The sequence below is a fragment of the Lutra lutra genome, chromosome 15 (assembly GCF_902655055.1).
Source record: "Lutra lutra chromosome 15, mLutLut1.2, whole genome shotgun sequence".
NCBI classification, from domain to species: domain Eukaryota; kingdom Metazoa; phylum Chordata; class Mammalia; order Carnivora; family Mustelidae; genus Lutra; species Lutra lutra.
Window position 1 is genome coordinate 47,627,158 of NC_062292.1, and position 15,713 is coordinate 47,642,870.

The window sequence follows — 15,713 nt, forward strand, 5'->3', positions numbered from 1 at the left end:
ATAGTTTAAAACAAGCTATTTAATAAATATTTAATAAAAAATAAATATTTAATAAATAATATTATTTAATTATATGTTCTTCCATCAAATGTTGAAAACTTCTAAAGATACCGTAATGCAGAATACAGTTTAAATTTCTCTCAAATAAACAAAACAGCTTTAAAATGATCAACATATTTCTGCCACTACCTTTTATATAAACTAAATATTCTGAATATATATTGCTTGATGTTGATCTTTGCATCCCTGAAACTGAAACAGTGTATATACTCCTATATATACAATGCATATATGCACACATATAAACAATATATACACAGAGACAGTATATAAATGTCAGTGTGAGTTAAAATAACCACAAACCAGTGAACATCAACCAGCAATGTATATTTAATTTGGAAGCTTTTTAGATAGGCACTTACAGTGATTGAGAACACAAGGATTCACAAGATTCTTACATGCTCTCTAATATACTCCTCTACCAAATAATTATCTTCTAAAAATGTTATCACAAGGTTCAAGCTCATGTATTATTTAAAAAGCAATCTTGTAAGTAATTCAACTGTTGAGAGCTAAAAACTTATTAGATAACAATACCACAGGCACAGAGTTCTTTCCCCCCCAAAGGAAAACCAAAGATAACCAGAATGGCCTTTAGAAAGCCATGCTTCCTCTAGTTAATAATAAAAACTATATTTATGAAAAATGAATAAATAACACCTCTCACTATCCCAAACTGTTATAATAATATTTAAAGTCATTTTTAGTAGATCAAACAAAATGTTTTGTATCATTAAATACATTTTTGCTAGTGCTTAATAGATGAATTATCTAAAAATGCCAAATAAGTACATTATGCCATCTAATTTCCATAGTACTCATCCATATCTCATTAATAAAACATAGTCCTTCTCTAAGTTCACTTCTGCAAAGGATAGTTTTCCATTTTCATTGTTAGAAATTTTGGAAACTACAGGAACATAATAACAAACAAAATTAAAATTAAAAATGAGACTATGGATTAAAAGTGAAGAGCACCCATTGTGATCACCATGGTGATTTGACAAGTCTATACAGTATACCGTGCTCACCACAACTGTAGCCACCATCTGTCACCACACACTATTACAGTATCATTGACTACATATGATGAACAGTACTCATTTTAATAATTATGCTTGTGTGTGCATGCATGTCTTTAGACCAATATCTATGGAGTTTACTCTCTTGTTTTTGATATTTAAGAACATATCACACAGTGAGAATGAGTCTCTTTTGAGAGATTGACTCTTCCACCAAGCTCAACTAGAAAATCTACATAAAATACAAAAGAAAATATAACAGAAACACTGAAGATACTGGCAAACTGTTTAGGCAATAGAACTTTAGCAGGAAAAAAAACACAGACGTGAGAAATCTCTTAAAAAAGACCATCAGGGGCGCCTGGATGGCTCAGTGGGTTAAGCCGCTGCCTTCGGCTCAGGTCGTGATCTCAGGGTCCTGGGATCGAGTCCCGCATCGGGTTCTCTGCTCGGCGGAGATCCTGCTTCCCCCCCCCTCTGCCTGCCTCTCCATCTACTTGTGATCTCTCTCTGTCAAATAAATAAAATCTTTAAAAAAAAAAAAAAAAAAAGACCATCATACTGCACCAATATTGTCCTGCAGGACATCTGCTGATTCCAGCCAAGTCTGAGGTTCTAGTTGTGGGCTGAGCACAGTGCAGACAGCTTTACAGAGCTGAACAGAAAAAAATTAGAGACCATAATGCTGAAGATTCTAGTGAAAGAAAAATGGAGAACTGAGCTCAAAATTGTAGCAGCTGTTCTACCAAAATTGTTGCTGAATTTTCAAGCAGTAAATGGTAAGAAATTGAAAAGCAAGGCAGAGATTTTCCACTAAGTTTACATGTCCAAAACAGAAATCTTGATGTCTCATACCCAACATGATCCATCCCCCAAATCTTTATTTCATTGTATGTCAATTCTACTCATGCAGTTGCTCAAGCCAAAACCCCTAGAAGCATCCTGACTGCTCTTTCTCATACTCCATATAAAAACAGAATATCCTGTCATCTACTTTCAGAATATATCCCACGTCTGATCATTTACCAACAAATCCACTGTCATCTTAATCCAAGCCACCACTGTCACTTATCCGACTTTGCAATAGCCTCCATATTGGTATTTTATTTATAATTTATATCATATTCCCCTTATAATTTATTCTTCACTCATCAATCTGAGTAATCATTCCAAAACACAGATCTGATGGTGTCTCTTCATTGCTTATAATTCTCTAAGCCTCACACTTCACATAAAATCAGAAATCTTTATGATGTTCCAAAATGCCCTGTATGATCTGGCCATGGGCATCATTTTCAGGCATTGTTTTCTACTGTTCTCCCCCAGATGACCATATTCCAGCCACATGGGCACCTTGCTCTTGAACTGAGACCATGTTACTTCTTAACAACAATTCCTTCTAGAGACTTGTATATTTGTATTTGCATCATTAAGAAAAGTTTCTGTATGTAAGCATTCACCAGACATTTAGTATTGATGATGTTGCATGGCATACATTCTTTTGAGTTAGTTTCTATAGTTTATTCAATTTGAGTTTACAAAATTTCTAGTTTACTTGTATAGTTAGACATTATCCTCCCAAAAAGAATAATTCACCCAGACTTCTTTCTGAAAATTGATCATTTTCTTTAAAGTCTCATACATTATTTTTCTAAACTACATCAAATACTAGAATTCTATTATTAGGAAATCCTTCTATTAATAGGGATTCTATAAGAAATTCACTCTCTGGGTGAAAACAGTCACCTAAATTAGGGATATGGGGTTAGTTTATGTACATTCAGAAAGGAAGAAAACAATCACATTTATACCCATATCATACCCTAGGTTTCAGAGAAGTAATCCTATTAAGAATTCAACAGATCTCATGACATTAAAAGGAAATGTTTGTACAATTACTGACTTTATGGTTCTTAGTTGTATCCTGAGGGAAGTCAATAAAGGAATAAAGGAAATATACTTTTAACTATATTGGCTTTATATGAACATTTGTTTATTTAATTGCTAATATTGCTTAAACATACATTTCTTTTATCTTAAAGCATGGTTATCAATATCCTATTGTTGATGAAATAATGGATTCATTCCATTTAATTTTCTTAAATGGGCTAACAAATGAACAATAAAGTTATTGCTACTTTAGAGTTTCTTGCCTTCTCTCACATATATTTTCTTTTGTGGTATGTATCCACTGTCTTCTACTGATAGTTTTAATATTATGCCTGCCTCTACTTACTTCCACCTCAGCTGTTCCTAAGTACGGAACTAATTACCAGCTCCCCAATCTCTCTTTCCCTGATCAATGAGGTGTCATCTGCATATAAGAGTTTTGCATTTACAAAAGCATAGGAGGCGCGTGGATGGCTCAGTGGGTTAAGCCTCTGCCTTCAGCTCAGGTCATGATCTCAGGATTCTGGGATCGAGCCCCACATCAGGGTCTCTGCTCAGCAGGGAGCCTGCTCCCCCCCCCCCCCCGCCTGCCTACTTGTAATCTCTCTCTCTGTGTCAAATAAATAAATAAAATCTTTAAAAAAAAAAGTGTAGGGATTGGAGGTAGTGGTTTGTAATCCCTTACTTGCCCAATATATTGCTTCAGCCACAGTTTCTGCATAATACCTCTATCCCTTTCTTTATTCTCATGTACCTTGTGAGCTAAATGTTTCATCCCTCAAAAGGCACTGCAAGACAAGAAAGCTACAATAGAAGAAAAGAGTGAAGCCATACCTACAGGCTATAGAGGAAAAAGAGAAGAATGGAGCCAGAAAGAAAAGAGAGGGTCTGCTTTGTTCTTCTTAGTCCAGTATTTGGCAATTGGCCTGTGCTCTAGTTTTACCTTGCTCTTTTTCTTCACTTTAGAACAAATTACTAGAATGTGTTGCTTAGGGTTGGACAGACTGACTGGCTCTCCTCAGTGACATCAAAGTTTCTCCTTCTTCCTCCAGTTTCTGGCTGGATCAGAATAACCTCCCCTCCCACCTCCCTAAATTTGATATCTACAAATTCTGGAGATGAACCAGTTTATCTGCTAAAACTAACTCTATTTGAGATTAGACTCTGATTACAGAGCCAACTCTCTCAGGGGTGTGAACTCAAACTCTGTCTCCTCCAGTTCCTGCTGTATGGCTAGAGCTCCCACTCCCATCCCTTATCCCCACTTTGGGTTGCATTTCTCTACTTCCAGACTAACATGAGACTAGCACACTCTATCACAAAGCCACCTTGACAACAATGGAGCTGAATATTGAGACTGAATTCTCAAACCTAGCAAATCCACCATGAAAATGTAAGGGTACTGATCTAAGAGGACTAGGACCCTAAAACATGGGATTGAGAAACTGGGGTATACATACACTTGAAAACCTTGTAATCCCAGGCTTCCTTTACTCACAGAGCACTTTGTTGTATAATCATCCTTGAAAAGATAGTTCACACAATACAACTTAATATAAGCCATTCAAAAATGAAAGAGACTCATGGAGAACTATCTCCCCACAATACCTAATCCTCATTTCTTTTCTTCTTTTTTTTTTTTTTAAGATTTATGTATTTATTTGACAGAGAGAGATCCCACGTAGGCAGAGAGAGATACTAGAGAGAGCGGGAAGCAGGCTCCCTGCCAAGGAGAGAGCCATATGTGGGGCTCAGTCCCAGGACCCTGAGATCATGACCTGAGCTGAAGGCAGAGGCTTAACCCACTGAGACACCCAAGTGCCCCCAATCCTCATTTCTATACCAAATCACTATGTTAGAATTTTCCTATCTTCGTATGCTCTCTGCCACTCTGATTCTGATTTGACTGACAGGGCTGGAACCAAATCAGTTTGAAATGTCTTATGTGGCATTTAACTAAGCTACTAACAACAGGACCCTCAAAGCAAAATGATAACAACGTGCACTGTTGACTTCAACTATATACCCCACACTCTCGGCTGAATAAACCCTATAAACCATTAACATTCAGCTTAGAAAGCCACATAACACCCTTCTACTTGGTCCAAAACATCAATTCAGAAAGAGCAGGATGTATGAAAGACTGCCCAACTCCATGTTGGACTACAAGTAAGGCAGCTCAACCAGTTGAGCCTGACCTACCTAGATGCCTTGCATGACCTTATTTTTATTTTATTTTTTTATTAACATATAAGGTATTATTTGTTTCAGGGGTACAGGTCTGTGATTCATCAGTCCTACACAATTTGCAGTGCTCACCACAGCACATACCCTCCCCAACGTCCATCATCCAGCCACTCCATCCCTACCACTTGCCTCCACTCCAGCAACCCTCAAACACTTAAAAGACTCATGAATAACCCTAAGGTGTAAGTCACTATTTTTTCAGAGGGATGGAAATTATGCCTGGTTCCCCATACAAGAAGTAAATCCCAATGACACACAAGGTACTCCTGGAAAGAAAGGGTTATTTACCATTATTAGGGACCCCAAGTGGGACTACATCCAGTCCCAGCCATTTCATGGAGTGTAAATATCACCTTACTATTGGTGTGAACAAAAAGGCCATACTGGAATAACTTCCTTCAGACAGTTTCTCCAAAAACATATAAGAATCAACAATTCCAAATGATCTAGGAACCCTATTGTCTACCAGTTGTCTGGGTGCACTTTGGCCACACTATCAACCTGTGCCCCACAGGTCAAACTTGAGGAACTTCAAAGAAAACTTTTGGTTGTTGTTTTGGTTATTGTAATGTCCCCATTTCCATGAGAGAGTAAAATATTTTTATGCCCAAAATAATTTAAAAAGGTTAATTTTTAGAAACTTGTAGTTTTTAAATATTAACTGAAGTGCCAAACATATTTTATATCTCTTTCACATGTTGTAAAAATTACAGATTACCAAAAATTCACATATGTATTAGTCTGATTATAAAGTAATATTTTAAAATTAACATAAATACTTATTTTTCTACATATATTATGTAGTAATTAAAATGACAACTTGGGCACTATTAGAGCTCTGATTTAATTGAGGGATGTTTGGCTGATTACAGTGTATTCATTTTATAAAAATGAAATTCTAATTAGTGTTGGCTTCCTGTCAAAATCAGTAATTAAGAAAGTTGTCAAAGTCAATCCTATTATTCATCTTGATAATGAAATTATTTAAACATCAAACATGAATGTTCTATTAGCTTGAGGAGTATAATTGTAGTTAACATTGCTCATAGGGCTTAATAAACGTATCACATCAGCTACATTATCTACCTAAATACCTGTACACAGATGCTTGTGATTAAGAATTTGTGAAGCTTTGTAAGATTAAGTATGTAACTGAGATTGTTTTACAAATAATATTTAACTTCCTTGAGTTGGTACATGTGATACAGGAGAGCATGGCTCTATATTTTTCTGCAAGTGAACCAGAATACTTTTTTATGACCTGCAAAGTTGAACTGCACTTATTTAAAGTGTTCAACTTTATGACTTATGGCATGTATGCCCATGAAACCATTACCCATTACTAAACATATCCATCAATCCTGAAAGTTTTCTCCTACCTGTTTAATTCCTCCTTCCAGCCCTTTCCCATCCAAACCCTTTTCCAGGCAACCACTAATCTGTTTTTATTTCTTGTTATATATTTGACTGAATTTTATAGGAAAACAATCCCAGAGTAAGATTTTTGTCAGGATTCTTTCATAATAATTATTTTGAGATTCAACCATGTTGTGTCATATATTAGTGATTAATTCTTTTTTATTGCTAAGTAGTATTCCATTGTATAGTTATACCATACTTTGTTAATCCATTCATCCTTTTGGAAATCTGGGTTGTTTTTAGGTTTTAGCAGTTACAAAGATGCTATGAATATCCATGCACAAGTCTTTGTATTGGGACATATGCTATTATTCGGCTTGGATAAATCCTAGAAATACACAGATAACAGTAGGCTTATATTTTATATTAATTTTGTTTCAAACTTCTAAACTTTTTTCCTAAATGGAAAAACTTGTTCCATTTTATATTCCTACCCATAAGATATAAGTTTCAGTTCCCACATATCATTGCATATGCTTGGTTTGAACACATTTTTTGTCTATTCTTACTACTTTAATGTGTATGTAATAGTATCATATTGTAGTTTTAATTTACATTCCCCTAATGACTAATGATTTTGAACACCTTTCATGGACTTGCTTGCCATCTGTGCATTTTCTTTGGAGAGTTATCTGCTGAAATGTTGCTTACTTTTTATTGATATGTCTGCTTTCTCATTATCGAGTTTTGAGAATTCTCTATATATTTTGGAAAGAAGTCTTTCATCAGATATGTGATTTTCAAATATTCTCTTCCAGTCTTTCTTTTAATTCTCTTAATAATATCTTTTGAGGGACATTCTTATTTTTTAATAAGCTCAATTAATATATATTTTTAAATAAATTATACTTTGGCATACACAAAGGACACAAAGATTTTTTTCTTTTTTTATTTTTAGAAATTTAAAAATGTGTAGCTTATTTTCATGTTGATGATATTTTTTGAATTTTTATTTAAGATGTATACATTTAAGATTTTTTCTTTTTTTCTGCATTTTGATGTACAAATGTCCCAAAACCTGTGTTTTAAAATGCTATTCTCCCTATCTATCCTTTCTCTATGTTCAGTCTCTCTCTCTTTTTGTGTATATACCTATATCCACACACATCTCTAAACTGTCTATTCTCTTTAATTCATGTTAATCCTTTTTATACCCATCTTTGTTAGTTTGACACTGACATGAAATATAGTTTTATAATAAATCTTAAAATTAGATACTGTGACTCTTCAAAATTTTTGTTCTCAAAGTAATTTTGTCTGTATTAAAATCTGTAAATTCCTAAATAAAATTTAAAATCAGCTCACCATACTTTTTCTCTATTTTATGTGGTATCTTTTAAATTTTATTTATATATACTCTCTCTATATATTCTATATAATATTCTATATATTAACCTAAAGTTAATATATAGAAATAGAAATTTTGTATATTGTTCTTATATCTAAAAACCATATTCTTCTCAACTATAAGTTCTAGCAGATTTTTTGTTAGAGTCTATTGAATTTTCTACTTGGACAAAAATGTATTCTGTAAAGACTATTTTACTTTTTCCTTTCTAGCCAGAATGCTTTCATTTTTATTTTTTCTTATTGCATTTGCTAGCCCTTCCAATTCAATATTGAATAGAAGCAATAAAAGCAGACTTTCTTTTTTCTGAATATTTAGTCTTAATCATTTCACACGATATTAGCATTAAGTTTTTCACAGAGGCCCTTTGTCAAGTTGAGGGAGTTCCCTGGTATTTCCATTTGTTGACAGTTTTCATTAGGAATGGCTTTTAGATTTATCTATTCCAAAGACTGATTTATTTATTGAGAGCGAGCCTGCAACCAAGGTGGGGGCAGAGGAAGAAGGAGAGAGAGAATCTCAAGCAGCCTCCCCAGCAGGGCTGAGCCTGACTCTGGGTTCAATCCCACAGCTCTGAGATCATGACCTCAGCCAAAATGAAGAATCAGACACCCAACTGACTGAGCCCCCAGGCGCCCCTAAATTTGTCAGTTTTCTATGTTGTTGAGTTTACTATCATAAAACTGTTTATTATATTCTCCTTATTACATTCCCCTTATTAATATCTTAATCTCTATAAAATCTGTAGTGATGTAACCATCTCATTTCTGGTATTTGTCATGTGGGTGTTCTTTCTTTTTCTCCTTATCAGTCTCGCTAGAGATCTGTCAATGCTCTTGATCTTCCAAAAGAACCAGCTTTTCTCTTCCACCTCAATTTTAAATCCTTCTCCATACAAGGCTCTGCTACCTCCTACTGCTGTGGCCCCCAGTGTACACCAGCACCCCGGGGGACAGCCCCACCTCCATGGAGTACATGAAGGAGTACAGCAACACAGGTATTCGCAGAGGGGTCCAAGATCAATGCAAGCAGGAATCAGCAGGACGACAGTAAAATGTTTATTGGAGGCTTGAGATGGGATACAAGCAAGAAAGTTCCAACTGAATCTTTGTCTCAATTTGGGGAAGTTGTAGACTATACAATTAAAACAGATCCAGTGGCTGGAAGATCAAGAGGATTTGGATTTGAGCTTTTCAAGGACGCTGCTAGTGTTGATAAAGTTGTGGAACTGAAGGAACACAGACTGGATGGCAAACTGATAAGCCCCAAAAGGGCCAAAGCTTTAAAAGGGAAAGAACCCTCAAAAAGGTTTCTGCGGGTGGAGTTAGCCCAGATAGTTCTGACGAACAAATTAAAGGATATTTTGGAGACTTCAAAGAGATTAAAAAATATTGAACTCCATGGATACAAAAACAAATGAAAGAAGAGGATTTTATCACATATATAGACAAAGAGCCAATAAGGAAATTGTTAGAAAGCAGATATCATTGGGGCTTCCGAGTGGCTCAGTCAGTTAAGCATATGCCTTCAGCTCAGGTCATGATCCCAGGGGCCTGGGATCCCAGGGACCCCACATTGGGCTCCCTGCTCAGAGGGGAGTCTGCTTCTCCCTCTTCCTCTGTTTTCCCCCTCCGCTACTCATGCTTATTCCAGCTCTCTCTCAAATATATAAATAAAATCTTAAAAAAAAAAAAGAAAGAAAGAAAGAAAAGAAAGGAGAAGAGAAAAGAAAAGAAACAAAAAGAGAAAACAAAATGGATATAATCAAATCGGTTCTGGTAAGTGTGAAATCAAAATTGTACAACCTAAAGAGGTATATAGGCAGCAATAGCAACAAGTACAAGGAGGAAGAGATACTGCAACTAGTAGACAAGATGGTACTAGGAGTTATGGAGGAGGTCAGGGCCAAAACTGGAACCAATGATTTAATTACTCTATGATCAAGCATATGGAAATTATAACAGTGCCTATGGTAGTAGTCTGGTTATGGAGGCTGTGATTATACTGGGCATAACTATGGGAACTATGGATATGGACAGGGACATACAGACTACAGTGGCCAACAGAGCACTTACAGAAAGTATCTGGAGGGGGTGGCAATCACCAAAACAGTTAGCAGCCATACTAGAGGAGGATGCTGGAGAAGACAGGAGGAGACTGCTAAAGTTAACCCATCTTGCAGGACAACATTGATGACTGGTGTTCTGTTGATCTAAGATGATTATTTTGCAAAAGGTTTTCTAATGTACAAGACACAACTGTATATCAACTGTATATAGCTGCCACTTAATTTTCTTTGTTTTTACTTTGGCTTTTGCTATCTGTGCTATGACTCTACGTGGATTTGTTAATACAAATCTTATCTATATGATTTCATGCTAATCCTCAAATAAATGTTTCCTTTTGTGAAATAAATAAATTAATAAATGAATATAAAAGAAAAAACTTTTGGTTACTGTGATTTTCCCTATTACTTTTCTGTTTTCTGTTTAATGATTTCCCCTCTCATTTTTATTATTGTCTTTCTCCTCCCTTCTTTGGGTTTCACCTGTTCTTCATTTTCTAGTTTTTCTTTAAAGATTTCTAGTTTCTGTTTAAAGATTTTATTTATTTATTTGAGAGAGAGAGGGAGTAGGGGCAGTGAGAGAGAGAGAGGAAGCAGACTCCCTGCTAAGTAGAGAGCCCAGTTTGGGGCTCTATTTGGGCTCAATCCCAGGAACCTGAGATCATGACCTGAGCCAAAGGTGGACTCTTAAGGGACAGAGCCACCCTGGATGCCCCTGTTTGTTTTAAATGAAAACTATGGTTCTTCATTTAAAACCTTTGTTCATTTCTTATATAGGTGTTTAGTGTTATAAATAATTTCCTAAGTATTGTTTTAGTGGAATCCCACAAATTTGGATAAATAATGTTTTAATTTTTATACAGTTAAAAACCAAATTTAATTTTATTGCTTCCTCAATGTCTGGATTATTTTAAATTGTTTTACTTCAAATTTAAATATTTGGGAATTTTTTAAGATCAATTTTAAATTGCATTCTATTACATTCAGAGAACATACTTTGTACAATGTAACTCTTTAAAAATTGTATTAAGCATGTTCTATTGTTCAGAATATGGAAAGAAAGTCTTATTCAATGTTTGGCATGGTCTTAAGAAGAAATTTTCTTCTCTTGTTCGTGGAATGTGGAACAAATTTCAATTCATTAAAATGCAGTTAAGTCTTCTATATCCCTTAGCGATTTTTAGTCTGTTTGTCTATTAGTCTATTAGTCTATCAAATACTGAGAGTGGTATAAAAGTATTTAACTATAATTATGGATTTGTCTTTTTCTTCCTGGAGATCTATCATTGTTTGCTCCTTGTATTTTGAATCTCTGTTATTAAGTGTACAATAATATTAGGGTTAGTATTGTTATGACCTCTTCATGAATTGTGCTGTTTGTGATAAAATATTTTTAGTAACTGGTTTATTCATTGCTGTGAAATCTACCTTATCTGATATTTAAAAAAGAGCCAGCTCACATTTCTTTTGATTAATGCTAGGAAGTTATATATGTTTCCACCCCCTTTTGAACTTTGAACTATCTGCATCTTTATATTTACAACGGATATCTTAAAGGCAGCATGCAGTTGTTTCTAGGCTTTTTATGCAATTGACCATCTTGGGCTTTTAATTTGGATGTCGATACCATGCCATTTATAATTAACAATTTTCTTATGTCTTTGTATAAATCTCTCATCTTGCTGTTTGTTTACATGTGCCCCATCTGGTCTTCTTCCATTTACACCTCTCTCTCTCTCTCTCACCTTGGAGCAATCAAATATTTTCATTCTGTTTTATATCTTCTGTTGGCTTATTAGTTACAACACTTTTTAACAAATTTTATTTCAGTGGTTATTTTATTAGAGTTTATAGTATACATCATTAGCTACTTTCCAGCTATCTCTAAATGATATTATGCCACTTTACCAATGCCATGTTAAAGAACCTTACCAGGAGCACCTGGGTGGTTCAGTTCATTAAGCGTCTGCTTTTGGTGCAGGTCATGATCCCAGGGTACTGGGGTCAAGCCCCACAAAGGGTTCCCTGCTCTACCGGGAGCCCGCTTCTCCCTTTCCCTCTGCCTGCTGCTTCCTTTCCCTCTGCCTGCTGCTCTCCCTGCTTGTGCTTTCTCTCTCTCTCTGTCAAATAAATAAATAAATAAATAAATAAATCTTTAAAAAGAAAAAGATGGAAAAGCACAGAAAAAAAGGAACCTTACCAGAATTTCCTTCCATCTCTTTGATTTTGTTGTTTTCGTTGGTAGTATCTGTTAGTGTGTTTCAGTGGTAGAACACAACACAAGATCTGCCTTCTTAACGAATTTTGAAGTACACACCACTGTATTGTTAACTATAGGTATTATGTTGTAGAGCAGATCTCTAGAACCTATTCATCTAGCATAATTGGAACATCATACACATTGAACAATGACCTGTTGTTCCATAGTTGTATCTTGTTTTTAAGATATGTAAGATACGTTAGGCAGGTCTAGGGCAGGATTTAGTCCAAGTCTCAATATCTCTCACTGCTAAGGCAAGAGCTTTTTGTGTCCTATACCCACAACTCCATAACTTATGGTGAAAAGAGGCCAGTTTTGTGGCCTCTGGGAATACTGAGTAGTATTTCCTTTGACCCTTTCTTTTTTATTTTTTTTAAACATTTTTTAAAAATATTTTATTTATTTGGCAGAGAGAGATCACAAGTAGGCAGAGAGGCAGGCAGAGAGAGAGAGAGAAGGAAGCAGGCTCCCCGCGGAGCAGAGAGCCCGATGCGGGGCTCGATCCCAGGACCCTGGGATCATGACCTGAGCTGAAGGCAGAGACTTAACCCACTGAGCCACCCAGGCACCCCTCCTTTGACCCTTTCATGTGACTCTTTTCCCATTCTCAAGTTGTGTCTACACTACTTCATGTGTGTATACCATGAAGAATACCCGCTGGTATTCTTCTCAATACTCAATATTCAATACTCTACTCAATACGGTCTCTATGGATCTTTCTCCTTTCCATTTCCTGCCCTGTGAACTTCATCTGCAACAGCTTCCCTAACCTCTCAGCTACATCTCTTCAACTCAGAGAGTCAGCCAGACTCTGGCACTGGCCCCTGTTCCCTGCCCACAGCCTGGAAGATCTCTCAAGGTGGTAAGCTAGAGAGTCTTCCCCCTTACCTTATGTGTTTCCTGTGGTTAAGGATCACTCTTCTATATTATAGATGGCTTTAAAACCATTATGGCATATATTTTTATTTATTTTTTTAATTATTTCAGTCAGAAGGATAAATCTGGTCCCTATTTCCCTATCTCGGCTGGAAGTAGAAGTCCTCAGAATGCTTCTTATTAATAGTATTGGAAGTTTATTTTACAGTTCACAATAAGCCCTACATTATTTTTTTTTAGGTATAGCAAAAAAACATATAATAAATAGTAACTTTTTATGTTGCTTCCTTTAAATACTACTGCTCCTTCAGGAAATCACTTCCTTCTAAAAGATAACATCTATAGTATACGATGAACTTATAACAATTACTATATATGGGGGACCTCCATGCTATTTTTAATGAATACCAGATGGCATGAGTGTTCTTATATGTTTATCAGTGTATTTTAGAAACTGGATTAAACTTGAACAATAAAAATCATGACTCTAAAAAAGAAAGATCACAAAAATATAACCATGACGTATAATTCTCTTAGATTAGCAAATAATCCCCTATTTTTATAATACATATCCATTGAGATATATAAATGGCTACAGATAGGTTGTACTGTCAAGTACACACTGGAAAATATGCATGCAAGTCTCTCCAGGAACTAGCTCAGTCATGCTACAAACAATGGGCATGCTACTGGCGTAAGAAAAAATACTAATAATACTAAAAACACTAGCCCTACAAAGTTTATGTCATGCTTAATATTATCTGTGAGGAATAAACAGCAGTCATGTCATCCAAGACTTTATTAAACATATACATACACACATAAATGACATTTATTTTATTTTATTTTATTTTATTTTTAAGATTTTTATTTATTTATTTGACAGAGAGAGATCACAAGTAGATGGAGAGGCAGGCAGAGAGAGAGAGAGAGAGAGAGAGAGGGAAGCAGGCTCCCTGCTGAGCAGAGAGCCCGATGCGGAACTCGATCCCAGGACCCCGAGATCATGACCTGAGCTGAAGGCAGCGGCTTAATCCACTGAGCCACCCAGGCGCCCCATAAATGACATTTAATTACTTCTATGTTAAGAAAAGAAACACCCAATTATATGTGCTTTTTTTACCAAAAAAAAAAAAAAGGCTATGTAAAGCCAAGAAAAGAGAATGGTATCAGGACTGAGTCTAATTAGTCTTTTAATCCTTGCTCTTCTGTTTGGTGGCAAAGTAAAATTGGGAAATTTACATTTCTGAATCCAAATTTTCCTCAACTATAAAATGAAAATAGAATAAATTATAAAAGATAAATAATAATAAGACAATAAGATAAACTAGTCACTAAACACAATTCATTTATGAAGATGTTAAGCAAGTATATAATTTTAATGCTGAGCAGAGATCAACTGAAATCTTGCAAGAATTAACTAGAAATAATAAACATGTTTTTAATGATAATTATCATCAAAGATGTCTAGACTGAAAAAGATGATGTTTTTCCCCTGCTCTATCCTGCCAAATCATGGCTGCAAACTCCAGAAATGACACTAGATAAAAGTAAAATAAAACTCCTAAAGGTGGCAAGAAGGCAGCCAACTGGTTTGCAGCCTCAGGACTGAAGAAATATCATGGCATCAGGGCTACTTGTTACCCCTTCAACAAACAGATGAAGAGCAGTCAGACCTCCCTTATCCCAATTCCTGACCTAGCAACAGAAGGCAGCTAGGAAAATTTATTCCATTGTCAGGTTAGATGGGAATTCTTCTGAAAACCTCAGAAGAATTGAACACTACTAGGAAAGGAAAATCTGCTGAGAACCCAAAAATAAGTGGCCAGGGGAAGCGTTCTTTTTTGTCACCAGGTCTGAGTCTCCACTTTCCAGCCAAGAGATTCTAGAGTATGTAGATAGTACCAACAAAAGAGACCCAATTACAGGAAGCATATCAGTCAATAACCGTGTCCTTCCAGGCAAAGGTTCTCTTCCTCACTCAAGGATATTGGAGAGAGACTGTGGAACAAGAAAAAGGGATCCAGTCATAGTAAGTGGCCTTATCCTAGAAGCCCGTTTGTCCTATGTGCGCAAGTATTTCCTGGCATGCCCAGATATGCCTGACAAGTGAGCAGGAAAGACAGAAGGGACTCAACCATAATTTAAACAGCATTATCCAGGCAGCCTCTTTGTCCTCAAAGGCCCAAGAGTATTTACACCTGCTCAAGAGCACGGGCAGCTTTAACAGCAGGATCCCTCCATGCCCCTCCTCTACCTAGAGAAGCCAAGCAACCGGTTTCTGCTCTGTGGGATCCAACAGAAACAAAAGCAGCACTAGATAAACCAAACAGCTGAAAAGTCTCCAAAAATTAAGCTGTCATTTAAAAACACATCACACCAAAGTAGGCCAATACCCACATACCAACTCTAAACATTGAATGCCAGCTAAGATAGAAGATTTAGATAAGACCTTGAGCCTCCTAACATAACAGACAAAAAAGTCTAGGATACGATAAACAACTAACCATCAAACCAATAATCAGT

General features: G+C 35.9%; 1 pseudogene; it reads left to right on the top strand.

Annotated features, from left to right (window-relative positions):
* The first annotated feature begins 8,952 nt into the window (after positions 1–8,952).
* On the top strand, positions 8,953–10,114 carry LOC125086323 (heterogeneous nuclear ribonucleoprotein D-like; annotated as a pseudogene).
* Positions 10,115–15,713: the final 5,599 nt, after the last annotated feature.